This window comes from Ambystoma mexicanum, chromosome 11, assembly GCF_040938575.1.
Source record: "Ambystoma mexicanum isolate Mex_15411 chromosome 11, UKY_AmexF1_1, whole genome shotgun sequence".
Taxonomy (NCBI): domain Eukaryota; kingdom Metazoa; phylum Chordata; class Amphibia; order Caudata; family Ambystomatidae; genus Ambystoma; species Ambystoma mexicanum.
Window position 1 is genome coordinate 825015024 of NC_090934.1, and position 21132 is coordinate 825036155.

Sequence of the window (21132 nt, forward strand, 5' to 3'; positions counted from 1 at the left end):
ACACCTAGAGTTCCCAGGACAGTGCAGCATTCAGCGATTACACGAAAATATTGACAGCGCTAGGAGGCCATGCAAATGGCAGAGGTATGCTTTACAAAGCCCACGTAGCGTGCACAAAACAGCACATCAGTCAGGCCCACTTGAAGAGATGGTAAAGAGGAAATACTTCTGCTGCATCCAGTAAAACATAGAGATTGGCCTGCTTTAAAGGTTGACCATGTCCTTCATGGGTGTCTGTCAATATGATACTTCCCTGCTGCAAAGCTTACATTCGAAACGCCAGAACAACTAGGCCCAGAGCACAAAGATGCAGTCAGGTTGAAATAACGAGATACTGAAGAGCAATTTTGTATTTCAGAGTGGGAAAAGCAAATATGACCCCGACGTGATTTGAACACGCAACATTCTGATCTGGAGTCAGACGCGCTACCATTGCGCCACGAGGTCCTTGTGGCAATCCATCTTGTGTGTCTGATGACAGAATAAAGGTAGGTACATGCACCTGCAGAGCCTCATTGCTTCTTTAAGTAGACTGGCTAGGATAACTTCCTTCTGTGCATCAGTACACGCTGCAGCCAAACCCTTCCCATGAAGTCTTGATGTTTATGAATTGAATGGCAAGTTTTGAAAAACTAAAGCAAGCGAGAAGAATTGCTTGCAGTTTATTGGATTTTTTGGACGTCAGCAGACGAGACCTGCGAGAGGTAAACAGAAGTTCATAGTTGGTCATGCTGAATTTTTGAGCCAAAATGCATCGTCCCTGGGTGGGCTTGAACCACCAATCTTTCGGTTAACAGCCGAACGCGCTAACCGATTGCGCCACAGAGACTCATGCATTGCTTACACTGGGGCCTGATTGGTGTGCTGTTTGCTTATGCTTCCCAGGCAACCTGAAAATATTTCTAAAATAGCGCTATTTCCCACAGCAAATCAGGGTATCAAGCACTTCCCTACCTCCCCTAATCCACAAACACAGGGGATTTAGTAGAGGACAGAGCCCATCAACAGTGCACCAAATGTCCTCTGTGTAGGCATAACTTGCTATGAGGAGAAAGCCACAGTTGCGCGCTTGTGTTAAAAGGGGACAGTAGGCTGAACCCAGAGAACATGGGAGAAATGACTCAGGTTTACTGAGTGGAACACTCTGTGTCTTTGTGCCAAAAACAGCAGCGTCTTTTCGGTTAACAGCCGAACGCGCTAACCAATTGCGCCACAGAGACTCACTGGCATGTGTGCTCTGCCTTTGGCCTGATTGCATTGCTATTTCTTTCTGATTGGCAGAAAACCTGAACTTTTTTCTGAAAAAGGCATGCCTCTCTTAGCACTGCACTGCATTAGACTGCTCCCTTGCTTCCCTGAGTCCCCAAATACACAACCACCTTGGGCACAATAGAAGACACATTCCAGCAGATTTAGCAAGAGTGCACCAAGGTTTCTATATGTAGGTACCTTGCTGAGAAGCAAGACCTGCAGTTGCATTCTTCTGTTAAAAGAGGGCAGCAGAGTGCACCAAGAGAACTTGGGGGAAGTAGCTTATGTTAACTACTTGCCATGCTCTTTATAGATCCCTCTGTTTGACTGAGTGAATTCTAATTTCTGGGGTAGAGTAAGCAATTTTTGGATCTAGATGCTGTGCGCAACAGGAATGCTATATACTGCACTGTACTGCTACTGAAAAGTTACCAATTTTACAGGATGTTCAGGTAAGCTTTGTTTCAGAAAACAACTTGCTAGAGGCCCTAGGACAGATTACTGGGACAAAGGAACAGGGTTTGGGGATTAGCACATCTCCTATGAAAGGTACAGTCACGCCCGAGACAACTCTGAGTGCCTCCTCAAATTCTAAGAAATGCGAATTGGGGTCCTACGCTTTTTATTGCCAGTGGATCTTTGTGTTTCAGACTAATGTGCACGCCTCCCAGAGCCCCTTGCAATGCACTTAGGGAAAGGGGGGAAGGTGCTGTGAAGCCCTCTCGCTGACAATGTCTCTCTTGTCTATAATGTATCTATGAGAGAGAGAGAAATAGGCAATGCGAGAGTGAAAAAGTAAAATGGAAATGTGTCTACTGAGACCAGTATAAGGGGAAATCCTCACAATCCAGGACCGACAGTTGATTGGGAGGGCGCTTACAGTTTTCTGACACCAGACCGGTACCTGAACTCACAAACCCAAACTGCAAAGTGATGGGCATTGCCACTAGACTGCCGACCCCCTTTCGGGGCCCCAGCATATATCGTTTAGTCACACCTAGAGTTCCCAGGACAGTGCAGCATTCAGCGATTACACGAAAATATTGACAGCGCTAGGAGGCCATGCAAATGGCAGAGGTATGCTTTACAAAGCCCACGTAGCGTGCACAAAACAGCACATCAGTCAGGCCCACTTGAAGAGATGGTAAAGAGGAAATACTTCTGCTGCATCCAGTAAAACATAGAGATTGGCCTGCTTTAAAGGTTGACCATGTCCTTCATGGGTGTCTGTCAATATGATACTTCCCTGCTGCAAAGTTTACATTCGAAACGCCAGAACAACTAGGCCCAGAGCACAAAGATGCAGTCAGGTTGAAATAACGAGATACTGAAGAGCAATTTTATATTTCAGAGTGGGAAAAGCAAATATGACCCCGACGTGATTTGAACACGAAACCTTCTGATCTGGAGTCAGACGCGCTACCATTGCGCCACGACGTCCTTGTGGCAATCCACCTGGGTTGTCTGATGACAGAATAAAGGTAGGAGACGTACATGCACCTGCAGAGCCTCATTGCTTCTTTAAGTAGACTGGCTAGGATAGCTTCCTTCTGTGCATCAGTACACGCTGCAGCCAAACCCTTCCCATGAAGTCTTGATGTTTATGAATTGAATGGCAAGTTTTGAAAAACTAAAGCAAGCGAGAAGAATTGCTTGCAGTTTATTGGATTTTTTGGATGTCAGCAGACGAGACCTGCGAGAGGTAAACAGAAGTTCATAGTTGGTCACGCTGAATTTTTGAGCCAAAATGCATCGTCCCTGGGTGGGCTTGAACCACCAACCTTTCGGTTAACAGCCGAACGCGCTAACCGATTGCGCCACAGAGACTCATACAGTTCTTACACAGGGGCCTGATTGGTGTGCTGTTTGCTTATGCTTCCCAGGCAACCTGAAAATATTTCTAAAATAGCTCTTTTTCCCACAGCAAATCAGGGTATCAAGCACTTCCCTACCTCCCCTAATCCACAAACACAGGGGATTTAGTAGAGGACAGAGCCCATTAACAGTGCACCAAATGTCCTCTGTATAGGCATAACTTGCTATGAGGAGAAAGCCACAGTTGCGCACTTGTGTTAAAAGGGGACAGTAGGCTGAACCCAGAGAACACGGGAGAAATGACTCAGGTTTACTGAGTGGAACACTCTGTGTCTTTGTGCCAAAAACAGCAGCGTCTTTTCGGTTAACAGCCGAACACGCTAACCAATTGCGCCACAGAGACTCACTGGCATGTGTGTTCTGCCTTTGGCCTGATTGCATTGCTATTTTTTTCTGATTGGCAGAAAACCTGAACTTGTTTCTGAAAAAGGCATGCCTCTCTTAGCACTGCAGTGCATTAGACTGCTCCCTTGCTTCCCTGAGTCCCCAAATACACAACCACCTTGGGCACAATAGAAGATACATTCCAGCAGATTTAGCAAGAGTGCACCAAGGATTCTATATGTAGGTACCTTGCTGAGAAGCAAGACCTGCAGTTGCATTCTTCTGTTAAAAGAGGGCAGCAGAGTGCACCAAGAGAACTTGGGGGAAGTAGCTTATGTTAACTACTTGCCATGCTCTTTATAGATCCCTCTGTTTGACTGGGTGAATTCTAATTTCTGGGGTAGAGTAAGCAATTTTTGGATCTAGATGCTGTGCGCAACAGGAATGCTATATACTGCACTGTACTGCTACTGAAAAGTTACCAATTTTACAGGATGTTCAGGTAAGCTTTGTTTCAGAAAACAACTTGCTAGAGACACTAAGACAGATTACTGGGACAAAGGAAGAGGGTTTGGGGATTAGCACATCTCCTATGAAAGGTACAGTCACGCCCGAGACAACTCTGAGTGTCACCTCAAATTCTAAGAAATGCAAACTAGGGACCTACCCTTTTTATTGCCAGTGGATCTTTGTGTTTCAGACAAATGTGCACGCCTCCCAGAGCCCCTTGCAATGCACTTAGGGAAATGGGGGAAGGTGCTGTGAAGCCCTCTCGCTGACAATGTCTCTCTTGTCTATAATGTATCTATGAGAGAGAGAGAAATAGGCAATGCGAGAGTGAAAAAGTAAAATGGAAATGTGTCTACTGAGACCAGTATAAGGGGAAATCCTCACAATCCAGGACCGACAGTTGATTGGGAGGGCGCTTACAGGTTTCCGACACCAGACCGGTACCTGAACTCACAAACCCAAACTGCAAAGTGATGGGCATTGCCACTAGACTGCCGACCCCCTTTCGGGGCCCCATTATATATCCTTTAGTCACACCTAGAGTTCCCAGGACAGTGCAGCATTCAGCGATTACACGAAAATATTGACAGCGCTAGGAGGCCATGCAAATGGCAGAGGTATGCTTTACAAAGCCCACGTAGCGTGCACAAAACAGCACATCAGTCAGGCCCACTTGAAAAGATGGTAAAGAGGAAATACTTCTGCTGCATCCAGTAAAACATAGAGATTGGCCTGCTTTAAAGGTTGACCATGTCATTCATGGGTGTCTGTCAATATGATACTTCCCTGCTGCAAAGCTTACATTCGAAACGCCAGAACAACTAGGCCCAGAGCACAAAGATGCAGTCAGGTTGAAATAACGAATTACTGAAGAGCAATTTTGTATTTCAGAGTGGGAAAAGCAAATATGACCCCGACGTGATTTGAACACGCAACCTTCTGATCTGGAGTCAGACGAGCTACCATTGCGCCACGAGGTCCTTGTGGCAGTCCACCTGGTGTGTCTGATGACAGAATAAAGGTAGGAGACGTACATGGACCTGCAGAGCCTCATTGCTTCTTTAAGTAGACTTGCTAGGATAGCTTCCTTCTGTGCATCAGTACACGCTGCAGCCAAACCCTTCCCATGAAGTCTTGATGTTTATGAATTGAATGGCAAGTTTTGAAAAACTAAAGCAAGCGAGAAGAATTGCTTGCAGTTTATTGGATTTTTTGGACGTCAGTAGACGAGACCTGCGAGAGGTAAACAGAAGTTCATTGTTGGTCATGCTGAATTTTTGAGCCAAAATGCATCGTCCCTGGGTGGGCTTGAACCACCAACTTTTCGGTTAACAGCCGAACGCGCTAACCGATTGCGCCACAGAGACTCATGCAGTGCTTACACTGGGGCCTGATTGGTGTGCTGTTTGCTTATGCTTCCCAGGCAACCTGAAAATATTTCTAAAATAGCTCTATTTCCCACAGCAAATCAGGGTATCAAGCACTTCCCTACCCCCCGTAATCCACAAACACAGGGGATTTAGTAGAGGACAGAGCCCATCAACAGTGCACCAAATGTCCTCTGTGTAGGCATAACTTGCTATGAGGAGAAAGCCACAGTTGTGCACTTGTGTTAAAAGGGGACAGTAGGCTGAACCCAGAGAACACGGGAGAAATGACTCAGGTTTACTGAGTGGAACACTCTGTGTCTTTGTGCCAAAAACAGCAGCGTCTTTTCGGTTAACAGCCGAACACGCTAACCAATTGCGCCACAGAGACTCACTGGCATGTGTGTTCTGCCTTTGGCCTGATTGCATTGCTATTTTTTTCTGATTTGCAGAAAACCTGAACTTTTTTCTGAAAAAGGCATGCCTCTCTTAGCACTGCAGTGCATTAGACTGCTCCCTTGCTTCCCTGAGTCCCCAAATACACAACCACCTTGGGCACAATAGAAGACACATTCCAGCAGATTTAGCAAGAGTGCACCAAGGTTTCTATACGTAGGTACCTTGCTGAGAAGCAAGACCTGCAGTTGCATTCTTCTGTTAAAAGAGGGCAGCAGAGTGCACCAAGAGAACTTGGGGGAAGTAGCTTATGTTAACTACTTGCCATGCTCTTTATAGATCCCTCTGTTTGACTGGGTGAATTCTAATTTCTGGGGTAGAGTAAGCAATTTTTGGATCTAGATGCTGTGCGCAACAGGAATGCTATATACTGCACTGTACTGCTACTGAAAAGTTACCAATTTTACAGGATGTTCAGGTAAGCTTTGTTTCAGAAAACAACTTGCTAGAGGCACTAAGACAGATTACTGGGACAAAGGAAGAGGGTTTGGGGATTAGCACATCTCCTATGAAAGGTACAGTCACGCCCGAGACAACTCTGTGTGCCTCCTCAAATTCTAAGAAATGCGAACTGGGGTCCTACGCTTTTTATTGCCAGTGGATCTTTGTGTTTCAGACAAATGTGCACGCCTCCCAGAGCCCCTTGCAATGCACTTAGGGAAATGGGGGAAGGTGCTGTGCAACCCTCTCGCTGACAATGTCTCTCTTGTCTATAATGTATCTATGAGAGAGAGAGAAATAGGCAATGCGAGAGTGAAAAAGTAAAATGGAAATGTGTCTACTGAGACCAGTATAAGGGGAAATCCTCACAATCCAGGACGACAGTTGATTGGGAGGGCGCTTACAGTTTTCTGACACCAGACCGGTACCTGAACTCACAAACCCAAACTGCAAAGTGATGGGCATTGCCACTAGCCTGCCGACCCCCTTTCGGGGCCCCAGCATATATCCTTTAGTCACACCTAGAGTTCCCAGGACAGTGCAGCATTCAGCGATTACACGAAAATATTGACAGCTGTCGGGGGGAAATTCTGCCGGGGTCGGCCGGGCCGTCCGCAGACCTCCGGGCAGGGAGGCCCCAACTCCTCCCGTATATCCCAGATGAGATAGAGTATGAGACACACACAAGGAGCAAGGTGACTCTGCTGTTTATTTATACAAAACGGCAGGGATGGGTCAAGGAGCGTACGCGTTCGTCCTGACACACACCCAATCGTGGGGCTCGCAGGCCCTTTTTACTGTATTATGACGCGCTACTTGCGTCACTTCAGAAAGTTAACAAAAAACCTATCGCCACTCTTAATTGGTTGCTCGAGTGGTAGGGTTAGTATAGTACACATATAGAGAATGATATTAGTGGACAAGGTGTAATCAGGTGGTATATCTGGGTTGTCCCTACAATTAGATACTTAAGAATTGTTACATGAAGACTCCTGAGGATTGGCTAATATTACTGACGTCTGAGATAAGAGCCCCATGTTCTGATTGGTGCACTCGTGAGCTTCCCAGCCTGGGACCACCGTTGTTCCCAGCTCTCGGTGTACCTGTGATTGCAACAATGTTTCAATATGGGTACGTGCAGACAATGTGAGGATTTATTCATAGGTGGAAGGCTGACCGCTCCCACTATAGCAGATGTCCATTGAGCCTTTCAAGTGTATCGGCCTGTGTCTCGTAGCGAGGGACCCAGACGCCTTTTTTCTCCTGGGTTTTGGCATCTCGTCAAGTTCGGCTTGGTCACGTGGGGAGGGACCGTGAAAGAGGCAGAATTCTGCACAATTAATATTGTTTTTTCTACTGCGCGTTTGGTTTAATTTGCCGGCGTGACTTTATCGTTGGGGCGCGGAGTGCGAGGTTGCAACATCGTGCCTTTGATGATTTGTTCTTGGAATGTGAGTTTGCAACATTGCGACCTTGGCTGGTTGCTCCACCGGGTTCTTTCTGCAGGATCAGCAACCTGACTCTTGCTTTGTTAATGTCCATGGGAGCTCTTGGTTGAGGCCTACTCGGGCCTGGTGCATAATTAGTCAGTTTGGTGCATAGGTGCTTTTAGGTTATAATAGCATATATTTCCATGACCAGTATCGTGTTTCCATTATACCTCTATTGTGGTAATGGGTTTCAAGAGAAGCGTGAGCAAGCGTTATAGATGAGTTCATGATGCGTCTTGCGTTTCTGCATTCTGAAAGCCTATGTAAAAATAATAAAGATGCACGTCCGTGAATATGCCTGTCGCCTACGTCAGAGCACTGAGTATGTTCTTCGTGTAGATTGGTGTGGAAATGTTCAGTGTGTATATTTGTACAGAAGTGCTTCCCGTTGTCTAGGTCGTCATGGCATCTCTAACGACGTGTGGATTTTAGTCTAGCTGATCCGAACCGCAGGTGTCGGCATGGCCAGTGCGGGCTGTTGGGCAGGCAGATGGACACATCCGTATGTTCCTGTACCAGGGTACCTGGTCGTCTGGTAAATGGACAAACTCTTCTCGCGGCGGGTGTCTGGGCCGTGACCCTCTAGGCCAAGCGCGAGAGGTGAAGGACGGGAGCCTGGTCTTCCATTCTCCCACTTCAGTCCCCCCTCTGGTCGACTTGTCGACCACAAACATATCCTTCTCGTTATCTCCTCTTACCCTCCATATCTTAGTTATCCCTCCGAGATGTCCATAATGGTTTACATGATCTTCAAATGACCAATACATATATTCACATGTTCCTCCAGGAGTACAGTATACCCATCTTCCTATGTAGCTCCTGGGGTTCCTTGGGTTCTCGATCTTCACTGATGGTGGGTCTAGATGGTTGGTGATGATTTGGGTGCGCAACTTCTCCCTCTCTTGTATTATCACCCCTGTATGCTGGCCGTCATCTGCTGGCATTAAGGGGTGCATTCCCACCATTTCCAGCAACTCGTCAGTCGTGCGTGCCTTCCGGGCCTTCCAAAATCTAATTATGATCAGAGTAGCTCCAGCCAAAATAGTACACCCCACTATTATTTTCAGTCCATCTGACAGCCAGGATGGCATCCATGACCATAATAGTGAAAACCAGCTCTTATCCTTGTCTACACCGTTACTTTCATCCATCATTTTGGAGTGCATCTGGGCCAATTGTGATACTGCTTCTGTCAGTGTACCATTGTCAGCATCGTTGGCAGGTATGAACGTGCAGCAAGATTGTCCTATCTTTGCACAAACTCCCCCTTCCATTGCTGTGAGAAGGTCCAATACATATCTGTTCTGGAGTGCTACCATCCTTACAGCTCGCAGCTCCTCTTTAATTGCGTTGAACCCATTTACTGTTGAATTGATGGTCATCATTAGTTCCCATCTGGTTATTTGGAGCCATTTTGCGTTTGCGTATGCCTGCAGTCCCGGATGTATTATTGAGGAGAAGAACATTGCTGCTCTGCTGAATAGTCTGTGTTCTGGCGGTATTGATGTTAGTTCCGTTTCCGACCTTCCCCACAGGTAATTTCCTGTCAGTGGCTCTCCTTGTCGTTTTCTCCTATTTAGGACAGTATCATTGCTGTTGGTCCTGTTCTCTTGCTCCTTCTGAAGTGGTGCAGATCTCTTTCTTCTCTTATCCCCTTCATCCATTTTAGGGAATTTCGCCACATCGACATGCTTCTTAGGTACCACTAATGATGGTACATTGACGTGTACCATTGTGCACACACCATTCCACAGGGGAGGCAGTGTATGATATGCCTTTTCTCCACAGGCCCAATAATGGTCCATTATTACTGCTGTTCCCGCTCCCCCCTCAGGTAACTCCATCACGCTTGCACAATTGGTGTTATATCCTACGTCCACCTCTCCTTTATGCTGGTAGCATACTTTGGGCGCAGTCAATGGTAGTATTGTTATTGGGTCTTCATCTTCTTCTACCCACGTGAGCATTGGTACGTACTTGATCCACGTCGTCCAACATCGATGATTGTGTGTCTCGATGGTTGAGATAGTTTCTTTTGTTACCATGTTGCTGCCAATCACTCCTATCTCCCAGCTGTTGTCCAGATACACCTTTCCTGTTATCGTCAGTAGCGGCCTCTCCCAGCATCCTTGTTTACCCGGAACTTCAGTGGCGTACCAATCACATGGTAGATACTGCAGTGTTACCTTCTTTGTTTCTCCTTTTGCAGGGCCACTTGTTATGTATTTGAATGCTTCAGCATGTAAACTGGTCTTGTGATAACTCAGATAGGTCTTGAGGAAGTTGTTTTCATATGGGTATGAGTCTCGTGTTTTCCATGTCATGTGCACTACTGTTCCTTGAAATCTTCCTTTTGTTTGGAACAGGGCCAAATATATTATGCACTGTGCTGTCTTTTCATCTATTTCAGTGGCAACAAATGTTCGTGAAGCGCTCATGGCGTATGGTATTAATGAGCAAACGTAACAGCTATCCTCAGTTGTCTGCTTACCAATGCGGGTCATGTGCTGGTACCATATGTTGTTTGTGACGTGTGCTGAATCTTGTACATAATTATCAATACCTTTATTGTCTGAGTATGTGCTGCGTTTAACTCTATTTTGCTTGGGTGCAATGTTACTATTACCACCTGACGTAACACCTGTTGCAGCAGGGAACAGGGGTATATTAGGTTTGGGTGCAGCAATAAAATTGATAGCATAGCTGTACTGCCAGACAGAGGCAGCCAAGAACCCGGTGATCATAAAAATCCCTATTATTTTTATTACATATGCTAATCTCACCGGCATTTTGCTCTTACCTTGCTGCAGTCCTGGCAGCGTATTCTTGTGACGTTAAAGTTGCCCGCCTAAAAATTCTCAAAAGTGCTCGTTATTAAATGTTAGTTTTGTTTCCTTTAAGCTCTCCCTATCAAGTAGTCATTCAGTGCCCAGGCGAAGAGCTGCTCCCACGCTACTCTAAGTGATCGGTCTCTTAGGACCGGCAAGTATGGGCGGAGGTGGGGCATGTAATTTTCTATGGCCAGGAGGAAGGCTGTGTAGTAGACACGTACCCTTCTCCTTTTTAGGTATGTTGGCCTTTTTATTTCGTATACAAATTGGTGTGACAATTCTTCTGGGTAGTTATCGTCTGGCAGCACCATCTACGCCTGTACACTGAACTTGTTAATTAGCTTTTCTTAACAATACAATATTACGCAGTTCCTGTATGTGCGAGAGAAAAAAGAGAACATTCACGTGTTTACATGTGTATTGGTGCAAGCAATGTCCTTCAGTTTTAGTTACAACTGTACTTAGGAGTCAATGGGGGGGGTTTGCGCTCAGATGGCGGAAGTATTTTTACTCTTTGAGCGTGTGACCATGGGGTGGGCAGTATGGGGATCACCCCTTTCTTCGTCAGTTATCGTCTCCGAGGGAACAATTGGGTCGTTGTCTGTGATGAAACTTTCTTCCGCTGTCGGGGATGTTGTTGCTGTTCTTCCAATGGACCTGTCGTTGGCGCTGGGGCGGGTCTGCAGTTTGTAGATCTTTACGTCATGTAGGTGGTTCCAGGCACGCTTATCCTTTAGTTTTACTGCTCTTGTTGATACGTCCTCTACCAGATGGGGGCCAGTGAACCTCTTCTCGTTCCACTTTCTATTGAAATTGCGAAGTAGTACGTGGTCACCTTTGGCAAGTTTGCACAAGTTCTCCTTTCCCAATTCTGTACTTGCGTCTTTTTCTTGATTGCTGGTAGACCCGCCCCGTGTGCGCTCGAGCTGTTGAGACACAAACACGACACAAGTAATCAAAGAAGACACATATTGATACATTTCATCACCTAACACACTCGCTGAACTTTCGTGGTCGGTGAATGCCCTTGACGTTGGGGTTAGGGGAAGGCGCATTTGACGTCCAGTAACCACTTCGTGAGGGGTGAGGTGGTGGTCGGACCCTGGCCTATTTCTAAGTTCAAATAAGGCTAACGGAAGGCAATACAACCAACTTTTCTTTGTTGTTTGTTGTATTTTAGCAATTGCCTCCTTCAATAAGCCATTCAGGCGTTCACATACACCATTAGCCTGTGGGTGGTATGCACATGCAAATTTGTGTTTAATGTTCAGCAGGGATGTGATATGCTGGAACATTTCGTTTGCGAAATGTGGGCCGTTGTCTGATCTTAACACCTCGCACACTCCCCACCTGGGGAAGACCTCCCTTACTATGAATTTGGCTGCTCTAAACGCATCAGGGTGTGAACAGGGCCCTGCTTCAATCCACCTAGAAAATGGGCATACTACTACAATCATATACCTATTACCTTGACATATGTTGATCATATCAACATAGTCAATGTGAAGGTGCCGAAAAGGTCCTTCTGGCCGGGGTATGGTACCTCTTATCACTTTTAGAGTATGACCGGCCGTAAACTGTTGACATGTGAGGCAATTGCTGATAAAATTTGACACATGAGAGTTTAACTCAGGACAAAACCAATCTTCTCTAATTCGTGCTGCGATTATTTCCTTGCCTGTATGGGCAGGGTGATGTAATTGGCTCAGGGCGGTATTTAACAGTGCCAACGGTATTACAACTTTCCCAGTGCCACCCTGGCGCCATAGTGCGTCGGTTGGTGACATTGTACATCCTCTTTTCACCCATACTTCTTTTTCGGCCATTGGTGCAGCCGCTTGTAGCTCCATAATCTGTGTGGCTGGGAGATGGGTGTACCCTTCTCTTATTAACATCTCCCTAGCTATTCCCCTCCCTCTCCCTCTCTGTGAGTCTGTGGGGTTCCATATCTCACCAAAATATGCAGCATATTTCGCATGTGCGTCTGCTGCTGCATTTCCTTTTGAGACGTAGTCTTCTCCATTGGTGTGTGCGGTGCATTTGACTAGGGCTAGTTCTTGGGGGTCGTTTATTACTTCAATTAGTTCAGCCAACAAGAGGGCATGTTGTACTGGAGTGCCATCAGCTCTCCTAAACCCTCTTCTTCTCCATTTTGATAGCCCTGAGTGGACAGTGGATGTAACATATGCACTGTCGGAATATATAGTTACTCTTTTATTAAAACTTTCCTTTAATGCCAATATTAGTGGAACCAGTTCCGCGGCTTGAGCAGAGTAATGCTGTGGTAATTGTACACACTTCATAGCCACACACACCGGCGCCTCCATCATTTTTACTACTGCTGCCCCAGTCCTTCGTATCCCATCTCCTTGATCAATAGTTGATGACCCATCAATAAACAAAAGCTCACCTCCCTCTAGTGCGTTTTCTTCAACTTTCCTAGTACATGAGTACATCTTAGTTATTTGGGTGCAGTCGTGGGCGTAATCTCCCTCTTCAATTACTTCTGCTAGAAATCTTGCAGGGTTAACCGTGCTACATCTAACAATTGCTAGTTCAGCTTTAGACAAAATAATCTCATAACCTGATGCCCTCTGTGTCGTTAGTGTGGACTTAGGTTCATTCAATATCGCAAATAGTGCATGTTCCACAAACAGTGTAGTTGGACACCCCATAGTTATTGCTGATGCTTTTTCTACTGCAAAAGCAGCTGCAGCAAGACCTTGTTCACAAGGGAAGTGGCCTAACATCACAGGGTCTAAGTGACCGCTGTAAAATGCTACTGGTTTATAGCCCATGCTAGTTTTTTGGGCCAACACTGCTTTCATCACTGCTGAGTCGCAATGTGAAAATATAAAAAAGCGTCGCTCATAGTCTGGGGATGCCAGTACTGGAGCAGTTGATATCGCGTCTTTCAATTTGTCAAATGCCTCCCTCATTTCCATAGTCCACCCCAACTTTTTCTCCCCTTTATTTGCTTCCTTCAAACCCTCAAGCAGTGGTCCTATGTATGAGCTGTAATCAAATACCCATGCTCTACAGTAGTTGCACAGCCCCAGAAATTGCTGCAGTTCTCTCACAGTCTGTGGCATGGGAGTGCTTGAGATGGCCTGTGCTCTCTGTGGTGCAATCCTTCTTCCATGTTGGGATATCAGTTGGCCAATGTAAAGTACCTGTTCCTGACAGTATTGTATCTTTTCCATGTCTACCTTGTACCCCTTTTCAGCCAATATTGTTAACATTTTTAAGGAGTCCTCTCTACATTTACTTTCGTTTGTACTGCAAATTATTATGTCATCCACATACTGTAACACTGTGCTTTCCACCTCAACGTTACCCAGATCCATCTGTATTACTCTATTGAAAATTGAGGGTGATTCACAATACCCCTGTGGTAACCTGGTATGTTTCCACTTTGTATTTCGGTAAGTGAAGCTTGTCAAATCTTGTGAGTCTGGGTGTAATGGTATTGAGAAAAAAGCATTTTTAAGGTCAATCACTGTAAATCGTGATGCCTCTGCTGGAATGCCACACAATATTGTGGCCGGGTTTGCTGTTACTGGATACTCTGCTTCTACTATGTTGTTCAAGGGTCTGAGGTCCTGTATGAAGCGCCAAGACCCCCCTTTAGCCTTGCGCACCGGGTACACAGCTGTGTTACATGGTGATTCTGAGGGGACCAATATGCCATTGTTTATAAGGGCCGTTATGGTTTCATATATGCCCTCATCTGCCTCTTTTGACAATGGGTACTGTTTCACTCTTGGTAGTATGGCACCTTTTTTCAATTTTATCCTTACACCCCCTATGCTTTTTATACATCCCACGACATAAGGGCTAACAGTCCATAATGATTTGGGCACCTTTGACATATCTTCCTTAAAAAATGGGACTGGGGTGCCTGCGGGTGCCTCAAGTGCCATTGCAATTTTCTGTGCTACTTGTTTGTGAGCCACTCTTAGCCATATTTCTACACTCATCATGAACACCATTTCACCTTCCTCCTTTTCTTCTGAGAACAGCTCTTCATCTGACACCTGGGTCAGCCTACATCCTTCTGCTAGTGCTATCACTGCCCTCCATGCTCTCCCTTCTTTATCTTGGGCGTGCACAGCAACATAATCAGCTGTTGCAATAATGCTCTCAATGTCCATTACAAACACCTTCCCTTCCAGTTCATTAACTGGTGTTTCTGGTCGGAACAGATAGGCTGCTGGCCTCCTCCATATTTTCCCTTCTATCCCTGGCATCCATGCAAATGCCATGTCTGTGCCATACTGGAATAGCTCGCCATCTACTGGCTCCGCCCTAATCGCTGTCTGTCCACAGTATGCTTGCAAAATCTGTCGTGCTGCGAGCATGTTAATCCCTGGAGTAGAGCAAATTATGCCATCCTCTGTAAAGGAGATCGTCATATTCAACCTGTTCATTATGTCTCTCCCCAGTATATTTACTGGTGAGGCACTATAATACAAAAGTGGGACTGACAGATCATAATCTCCAATAGATAAGGGAACGTTATCAGTAAATGGAACCAACCCTTTAGCCCCAGAAAATCCTTGGGTGTTCATGGCTTCGCCTGACATCTTAAATTTACCTTCCCTTATGCAAGACCGGGTTGCCCCGGTGTCAACAAGGAATGATAATTTTTTGTCACCTATCGTTACCTCTATGCGTGGTTCCTCCGCACTATTAGGTGTTACTGACAGGATGGGACACACCAAGGCCGTCTGTGGGCTGACCTATTGGGGGTACAATGATTGGCCATTCCCTGTGTAAGGGTTGTGTCCCAACACCGTCACCCTACCCAATTGTGTTTGTTGAGTTTGGGGTGGTGGTTGTATTAACGCTACTTGTTGTTGTGGCGGTGGCAGTTGCGGTGTTATTTGTTGTTGTGGCAGTGAATAGGTTTGTGGCTGTTGTGTTTGTTGTTGTGGGTCACTCCCTTGTTGTGACATCTGCTGTTGTTGTATGCCCTGCTGTTCTTGTGAGGTCCTAGGTTGTGCTTGTTCATTCCATGCTGGTGTTCCTGGCCTGACCCTACATGTACGTGACATGTGTCCTAATAGTCCGCAGCTCCAACACACGGGTGGTTCCCTGCTTTGCCATGGGAAGCTCCCTGTGTTGTCCTGGTATACGGGTTGCCCTGTGGGGTAGTAATTTCTAAGTCCCCCAGCCTGTTGTTGGGTATTATATCCGTATCCTCTCCCCCTCATAAACCCTCCTCTCCCTCTGTTATAACTATAATACCCAGTTCCTTGCATTGGGTACCCTCCTCCCATGTTTGGTGCGTGTAATTGCAGAGGCGGCACTTGCTGTATTACACCTTGTGGAGGCGCTATTTGAGCGGGATCTTGTGCAGCCACTACTTGCGTTGGGCTTTGGGCCATTGGTGTGGGCGTAGTTATTAGTGCCCCTTCCATTGTGTATTTAGTAAGTTTTTTCTGTACTAGTTTGGCCTCTTCTGTTTTCCTGTCCTCCTCCTTTTGTTTCATTTTTCCTTGCCATGTCCTGCAGTGATGTACTATAGTCAGTTGTATTTCTGGCCATGGTTTTGCTTCCATCCCCACTACTTTCTTTAGTTGTTTCTGAACTCCTTCTGGGAGCCCTTGTACTAGTATATGATAAAATATGGCTGGTGTTTTGTCCCATTGTTCTCTAGTTTCCATGCGCCACTTCTCTTGAATATCCTGGATATAATCAACAGGATCCTCATTTTCACCCATCTTACGGGAAGTAATGGCTCCTATGTCTGATGTGTCTGGGTACTGCACTCTCAGTGCCTGCCATAGCGCATGTCTGCAGTTTGCAAATGGTGCCCCATCATGCGATGTGTTCGTTATTGTTACCCCATGGAATCCCGCTCTTTTCCAAATGTCATCCGCTCTATCCCCTAATATTGATATTAACAGGCCCTTCACATCTCCTACTGCTAGTTTCTGTCCTGCGGTGTGTTTTTCCATTTCATATATCCACTTACCCGCACCTCCACTTAGTGATGGGAGCCTACATTTTATATTTTCCTTATCCGTATGTTTCCAAGGTACATACTGTGGTCTAACCCCTCCTCTCTCCAACAGTGGCATTAAATTCTGTCTTGTGTCACCCTTTACGCTCCATAATATTGAGTCTTCACACCCCTCCTCTTCCCCCGTTTCCTTTACTACTTCAAATTCTTCCTTACTACCTCTGCTCCTACCTCCCTCTTCTTCCTTTCCCCTTTTTTCGTCATTTCCTGTGTTCAATATGGGTATGTTTATTTGTCTGTCTTGCCTGCGACTAGGGAGGTCCCTAAGCCGACATGCATAAGGTGTAAGTTCGTTCATGAAGGGCGCGAGCTTTATTCTGTGCAGTGAGCGTGCGGTGGTTGAACATGTAGGGTGTGACGTGGGAGGGCGTGATGGGGATGTGGGTGGCGTGGTTTCATTGGTTTGTGTTTCCCCTATTCTTTTCACTTCCTCCTTACTTCTCTCCAGCTCCTCCCATCTTCTACTCATCCAGGGCGAATCTATGTTTGTTCTAGTGAGGTATAGTTTATCTAAGCTTTCCCTTTCACTCTTTCTTCCATCCTTCTCCACTCCTTCTTCCTCCTCACTGCAAAAGTCATTCATAAATGGCACCCCCCACTCTGCCTTTTTTCCTTTTATTGTTACTGTTTTTAAGTCTATTAGGTCTCTTTCTCCCCTTTCGTTGTTACCAACTGTTCCCCCTAGTGCTGATGTTGTTGCTACCTCTCTACTTTTATATACATCTCCCCATCTTTCACTCTCCCTACTCCTCCCTTCTCTTCCCCCTTCACTTCTCTCCTCCATTTCCCTACTATTTTCCTCCCTTTTCCTTTTCAATTCCTCCATTACTTCGTTGCTCATCTGTTCCAATATCCTTTCATCCTCTTTCTTCCTTTCCCATTTCACCCTTTCTCTTTCTACTATACTCTCTATTACCTTCCCCTCTTCATATTTTTTAGCTGTCTCTGATATTATCCTCCTCCTCCATATTTCCATTTCCTTTTCCTTTTCTTCTTCTTCCTTCTTCTTCTCTCTCAGCACTACTCTTGATACCCTATCTGCTGCTGCTTTTACCCTTTCATCTTCTCTCTTTTGCTCCTCATTTCGTTCCCTTAATTTTTCCAATTCGTTCTTACCTTCTTTCCTTTTCCTCACTCTCTCTCTTTCCTCCCTCTCAAGTTGTTTGATCAATTCATTCTGCTCATCCCTTAGTTTTGCTAATCTTTCCTCCAAAATCTCTTCCTTCTGCCGTAGTAGCTCCTCTCCCCTCATTTCACTCTCTCTGGCACTATCCTCGTTTGTTCTCTTTACCGCCTCCCTTTCTTCTCCAGTTAGTGAGCCTCGTAATTTCAATAATATCTGTGCAGCTACCCACTCATCGTTTCCTATCTCTACAGTCTGCTCTTCTCCAATCCTCCCTTCCCCCATTGGTATCTTCCCATGAGCCACATATGGTGGAGGGCTGTATGCCGGGTTTGAGTATCCTTCAGCCGCCCTGAACTGTCCTTCTATTTCTCCTAATTCTCTTAAAGGGTACAACCCTACTCCCTCTGTTTTCACTCCCGGTGTTATGGGTATCTCATTGCTCGGTTCCTTTTTTATGTCGTCTGATTTATCAATCTTTTCTCCTCCCTGTCCTCCGTTCCCCGTATTCTTTGTGCTTTCGCACTCCTTTTCCCCATCCGTTCCTTCTTTCTTAATCTCCTTTTCTTCCGGTGTTTCCCCCATAGTGAACATTCCATTTGGTCCTGGTCGGGACCCCTGGAACATCCTCCATAAGTTAAACACCTCCACATGGTTTGCCAACTTCTTCCCCTTGTATGTATTGTGCAGATGGTTTAGTAGTGAATGTTGGGCATATGGATCGAAACTACCATTAGGCGGCCATGGTGTTAACATTTTGTTGTCCGTCCCCTGGGTCCACTCTATGCTGTACTTAATTAATTTCTCCCTATGTGGTGGCAGTGTGGTGCATATGTGTTGTAGTGGGGTAGTGAGGGTGTTCCCCCACCCTCCCGACCCTCTCCCGTATGACATAGTGGCACTCCCCTGGTTACCCTTCCCCTTACTAGCAGTTTACAATATACAACCTTGTATTGCTTACCTCGCCCCGCAAGTGTGGGGACTTACGACAATCCTTTGACAAATTATGCAATAATAATAAATATGATGTTATATTATATTCCTTCCCCTACGGCCCCCTGCGGCCGAAGCGCACGCAGCCCCCTGCGGCTGCGTACCCCTTACGACGATCTTATACAGTCGTCCTGTTTCTCCGTTCTCTTCCCCCTTTTACACTTGCCGTGGCCGGCGTTCTCCGTGCGCAGCCACGCCCCTTTCCCCTTCTCCTCTTTCGATCCACTGGTTTATAGTTTATCTCCGTATCCGCTCCTTTATCATGTTTCTCTTCCCCACCACTCTCAAACCCAAAGTTCCTTGTGCTCGCGATATCCTATTAAATCCCTACTGGTGACGTCACCGATTTCTTCGAGCTACTGGTACATTCTTGTTATGTTCTTTAAGTTCAAAATACACTTGCAATCTACCCCGCTAACCCTACAGCTGTCTTCCTGTCTCTCCTGGAACAAGGTAATCTCATCAATAATATAACCGGACTGCGCACGCTGCGTCGCCTCGCGTGTGATACGCCCCTCAACAGGAGGGCTTAACCAGCCAATTATCTTCCGTTTTGGGCAACTATGTAACTAGCTACCGCCCACAGGGAAACGTCATCTACCTATCGAGTTTCTTGCTCGAACAATAGGGAACCTCATCTACTCATTGATCAATAAATGCCAAATCGTAGGAAACCACACACACCCACCCTCACACGTAGTCGCAATTTAGGCCATCAGTGTCTTACGAGCGGCTGCACGTGATGTTTTCGTGCCCCGCCCCCCTCTTTCGCGTAACGTAGCCGACTGCTCTCGCACTCGTTTCGCTACCATTCATTCCATTTGCAACACTCAGTTAAACCTTCGCCGCACATCTGTACAATACCTCCCTCCTCCCTTATTTACTTCCTCCCCCTCCCTCACAATTTCGCATTGCTTGTTGTGCGTGTCATGCTCACCAAGTTCTCTCGATGCAGGGCCGTTCGACTGCGTGCACCCCTCCAAGCGGCTCGCCACCTCCCCTCGTCTGGACCACGTCTGGACACTCGCCGACCGCGGGCGGGATACTTCTCAACCGGCTCCCGAGGGCCAATATCCGGATTGCGCTGTCCGGTCCTCTCGCAGCTCCGCGATGGTCCTGTAGTCCTCAGAAGGGGGCAACGGCAGAGGGGGCCGCGCCGCCGGGCCTCCTCGCAACGGGAGTGCCTGGAAAAATTAAAAATAAAAGTCGATCTTAAACAGATCTCAGCAGTGCCTCCAACTTGTCGGGGGGAAATTCTGCCGGGGTCGGCCGGGCCGTCCGCAGACCTCCGGGCAGGGAGGCCCCAACTCCTCCCGTATATCCCAGATGAGATAGAGTATGAGACACACACAAGGAGCAAGGTGACTCTGCTGTTTATTTATACAAAACGGCAGGGATGGGTCAAGGAGCGTACGCGTTCGTCCTGACACACACCCAATCGTGGGGCTCGCAGGCCCTTTTTACTGTATTATGACGCGCTACTTGCGTCACTTCAGAAAGTTAACAAAAAACCTATCGCCACTCTTAATTGGTTGCTCGAGTGGTAGGGTTAGTATAGTACACATATAGAGAATGATATTAGTGGACAAGGTGTAATCAGGTGGTATATCTGGGTTGTCCCTACAATTAGATACATAAGAATTGTTACATGAAGACTCCTGAGGATTGGCTAATATTACTGACGTCTGAGATAAGAGCCCCATGTTCTGATTGGTGCACTCGTGAGCTTCCCAGCCTGGGACCACCTTTGTTCCCAGCTCTCGGTGTACCTGTGATTGCAACAATGTTTCAATATGGGTACGTGCAGACAATGTGAGGATTTATTCATAGGTGGAAGGCTGACCGCTCCCACTATAGCAGATGTCCATTGAGCCTTTCAAGTGTATCGGCCTGTGTCTCGTAGCGAGGGACCCAGACGCCTTTTTTCTCCTGGGTTTTGGCATCTCGTCAAGTTCGGCTTGGTCACGTGGGGAGGGACCGTGAAAGAGGCAGAATTCTGCACAATTAATATTGTTTTTTCTACTGCGCGTTTGGTTTAATTTGCCGGCGTGACTTTATCGTTGGGGCGCGGAGTGCGAGGTTGCAACATCGTGCCTTTGATGATTTGTTCTTGGAATGTGAGTTTGCAACATTGCGACCTTGGCTGGTTGCTCCACCGGGTTCTTTCTGCAGGATCAGCAACCTGACTCTTGCTTTGTTAATGTCCACGGGAGCTCTTGGTTGAGGCCTACTCGGGCCTGGTGCATAATTAGTCCGTTTGGTGCATAGGTGCTTTTAGGTTATAATAGCATATATTTCCATGACCAGTATCGTGTTTCCATTATACCTCTATTGTGGTAATGGGTTTCAAGAGAAGCGTGAGCAAGCGTTATAGATGAGTTCATGATGCGTCTTGCGTTTCTGCATTCTGAAAGCCTATGTAAAAATAATAAAGGTGCACGTC

At 46.5% G+C, this 21132-nt stretch overlaps 6 non-coding genes across 6 annotated transcripts; all 6 read right to left on the bottom strand.

The window, feature by feature from the left end:
- Positions 1-375: 375 nt before the first annotated feature.
- On the bottom strand, positions 376-447 carry TRNAW-CCA (transfer RNA tryptophan (anticodon CCA)). Its single transcript has one exon. It is a non-coding gene; the product is annotated as a tRNA-Trp (tRNA).
- Positions 448-755: 308 nt separating this feature from the next.
- On the bottom strand, positions 756-829 carry TRNAN-GUU (transfer RNA asparagine (anticodon GUU)). The gene has a single exon. It is a non-coding gene; the product is annotated as a tRNA-Asn (tRNA).
- Positions 830-2619: 1790 nt separating this feature from the next.
- TRNAW-CCA (transfer RNA tryptophan (anticodon CCA)) lies at positions 2620-2691 on the bottom strand. Its single transcript has one exon. It is a non-coding gene; the product is annotated as a tRNA-Trp (tRNA).
- Positions 2692-3004: 313 nt separating this feature from the next.
- Positions 3005-3078, bottom strand: TRNAN-GUU (transfer RNA asparagine (anticodon GUU)). The gene has a single exon. It is a non-coding gene; the product is annotated as a tRNA-Asn (tRNA).
- Positions 3079-4868: 1790 nt separating this feature from the next.
- On the bottom strand, positions 4869-4940 carry TRNAW-CCA (transfer RNA tryptophan (anticodon CCA)). The gene has a single exon. It is a non-coding gene; the product is annotated as a tRNA-Trp (tRNA).
- Positions 4941-5253: 313 nt separating this feature from the next.
- Positions 5254-5327, bottom strand: TRNAN-GUU (transfer RNA asparagine (anticodon GUU)). Its single transcript has one exon. It is a non-coding gene; the product is annotated as a tRNA-Asn (tRNA).
- Between the last annotated feature and the right edge of the window lie 15805 nt (positions 5328-21132).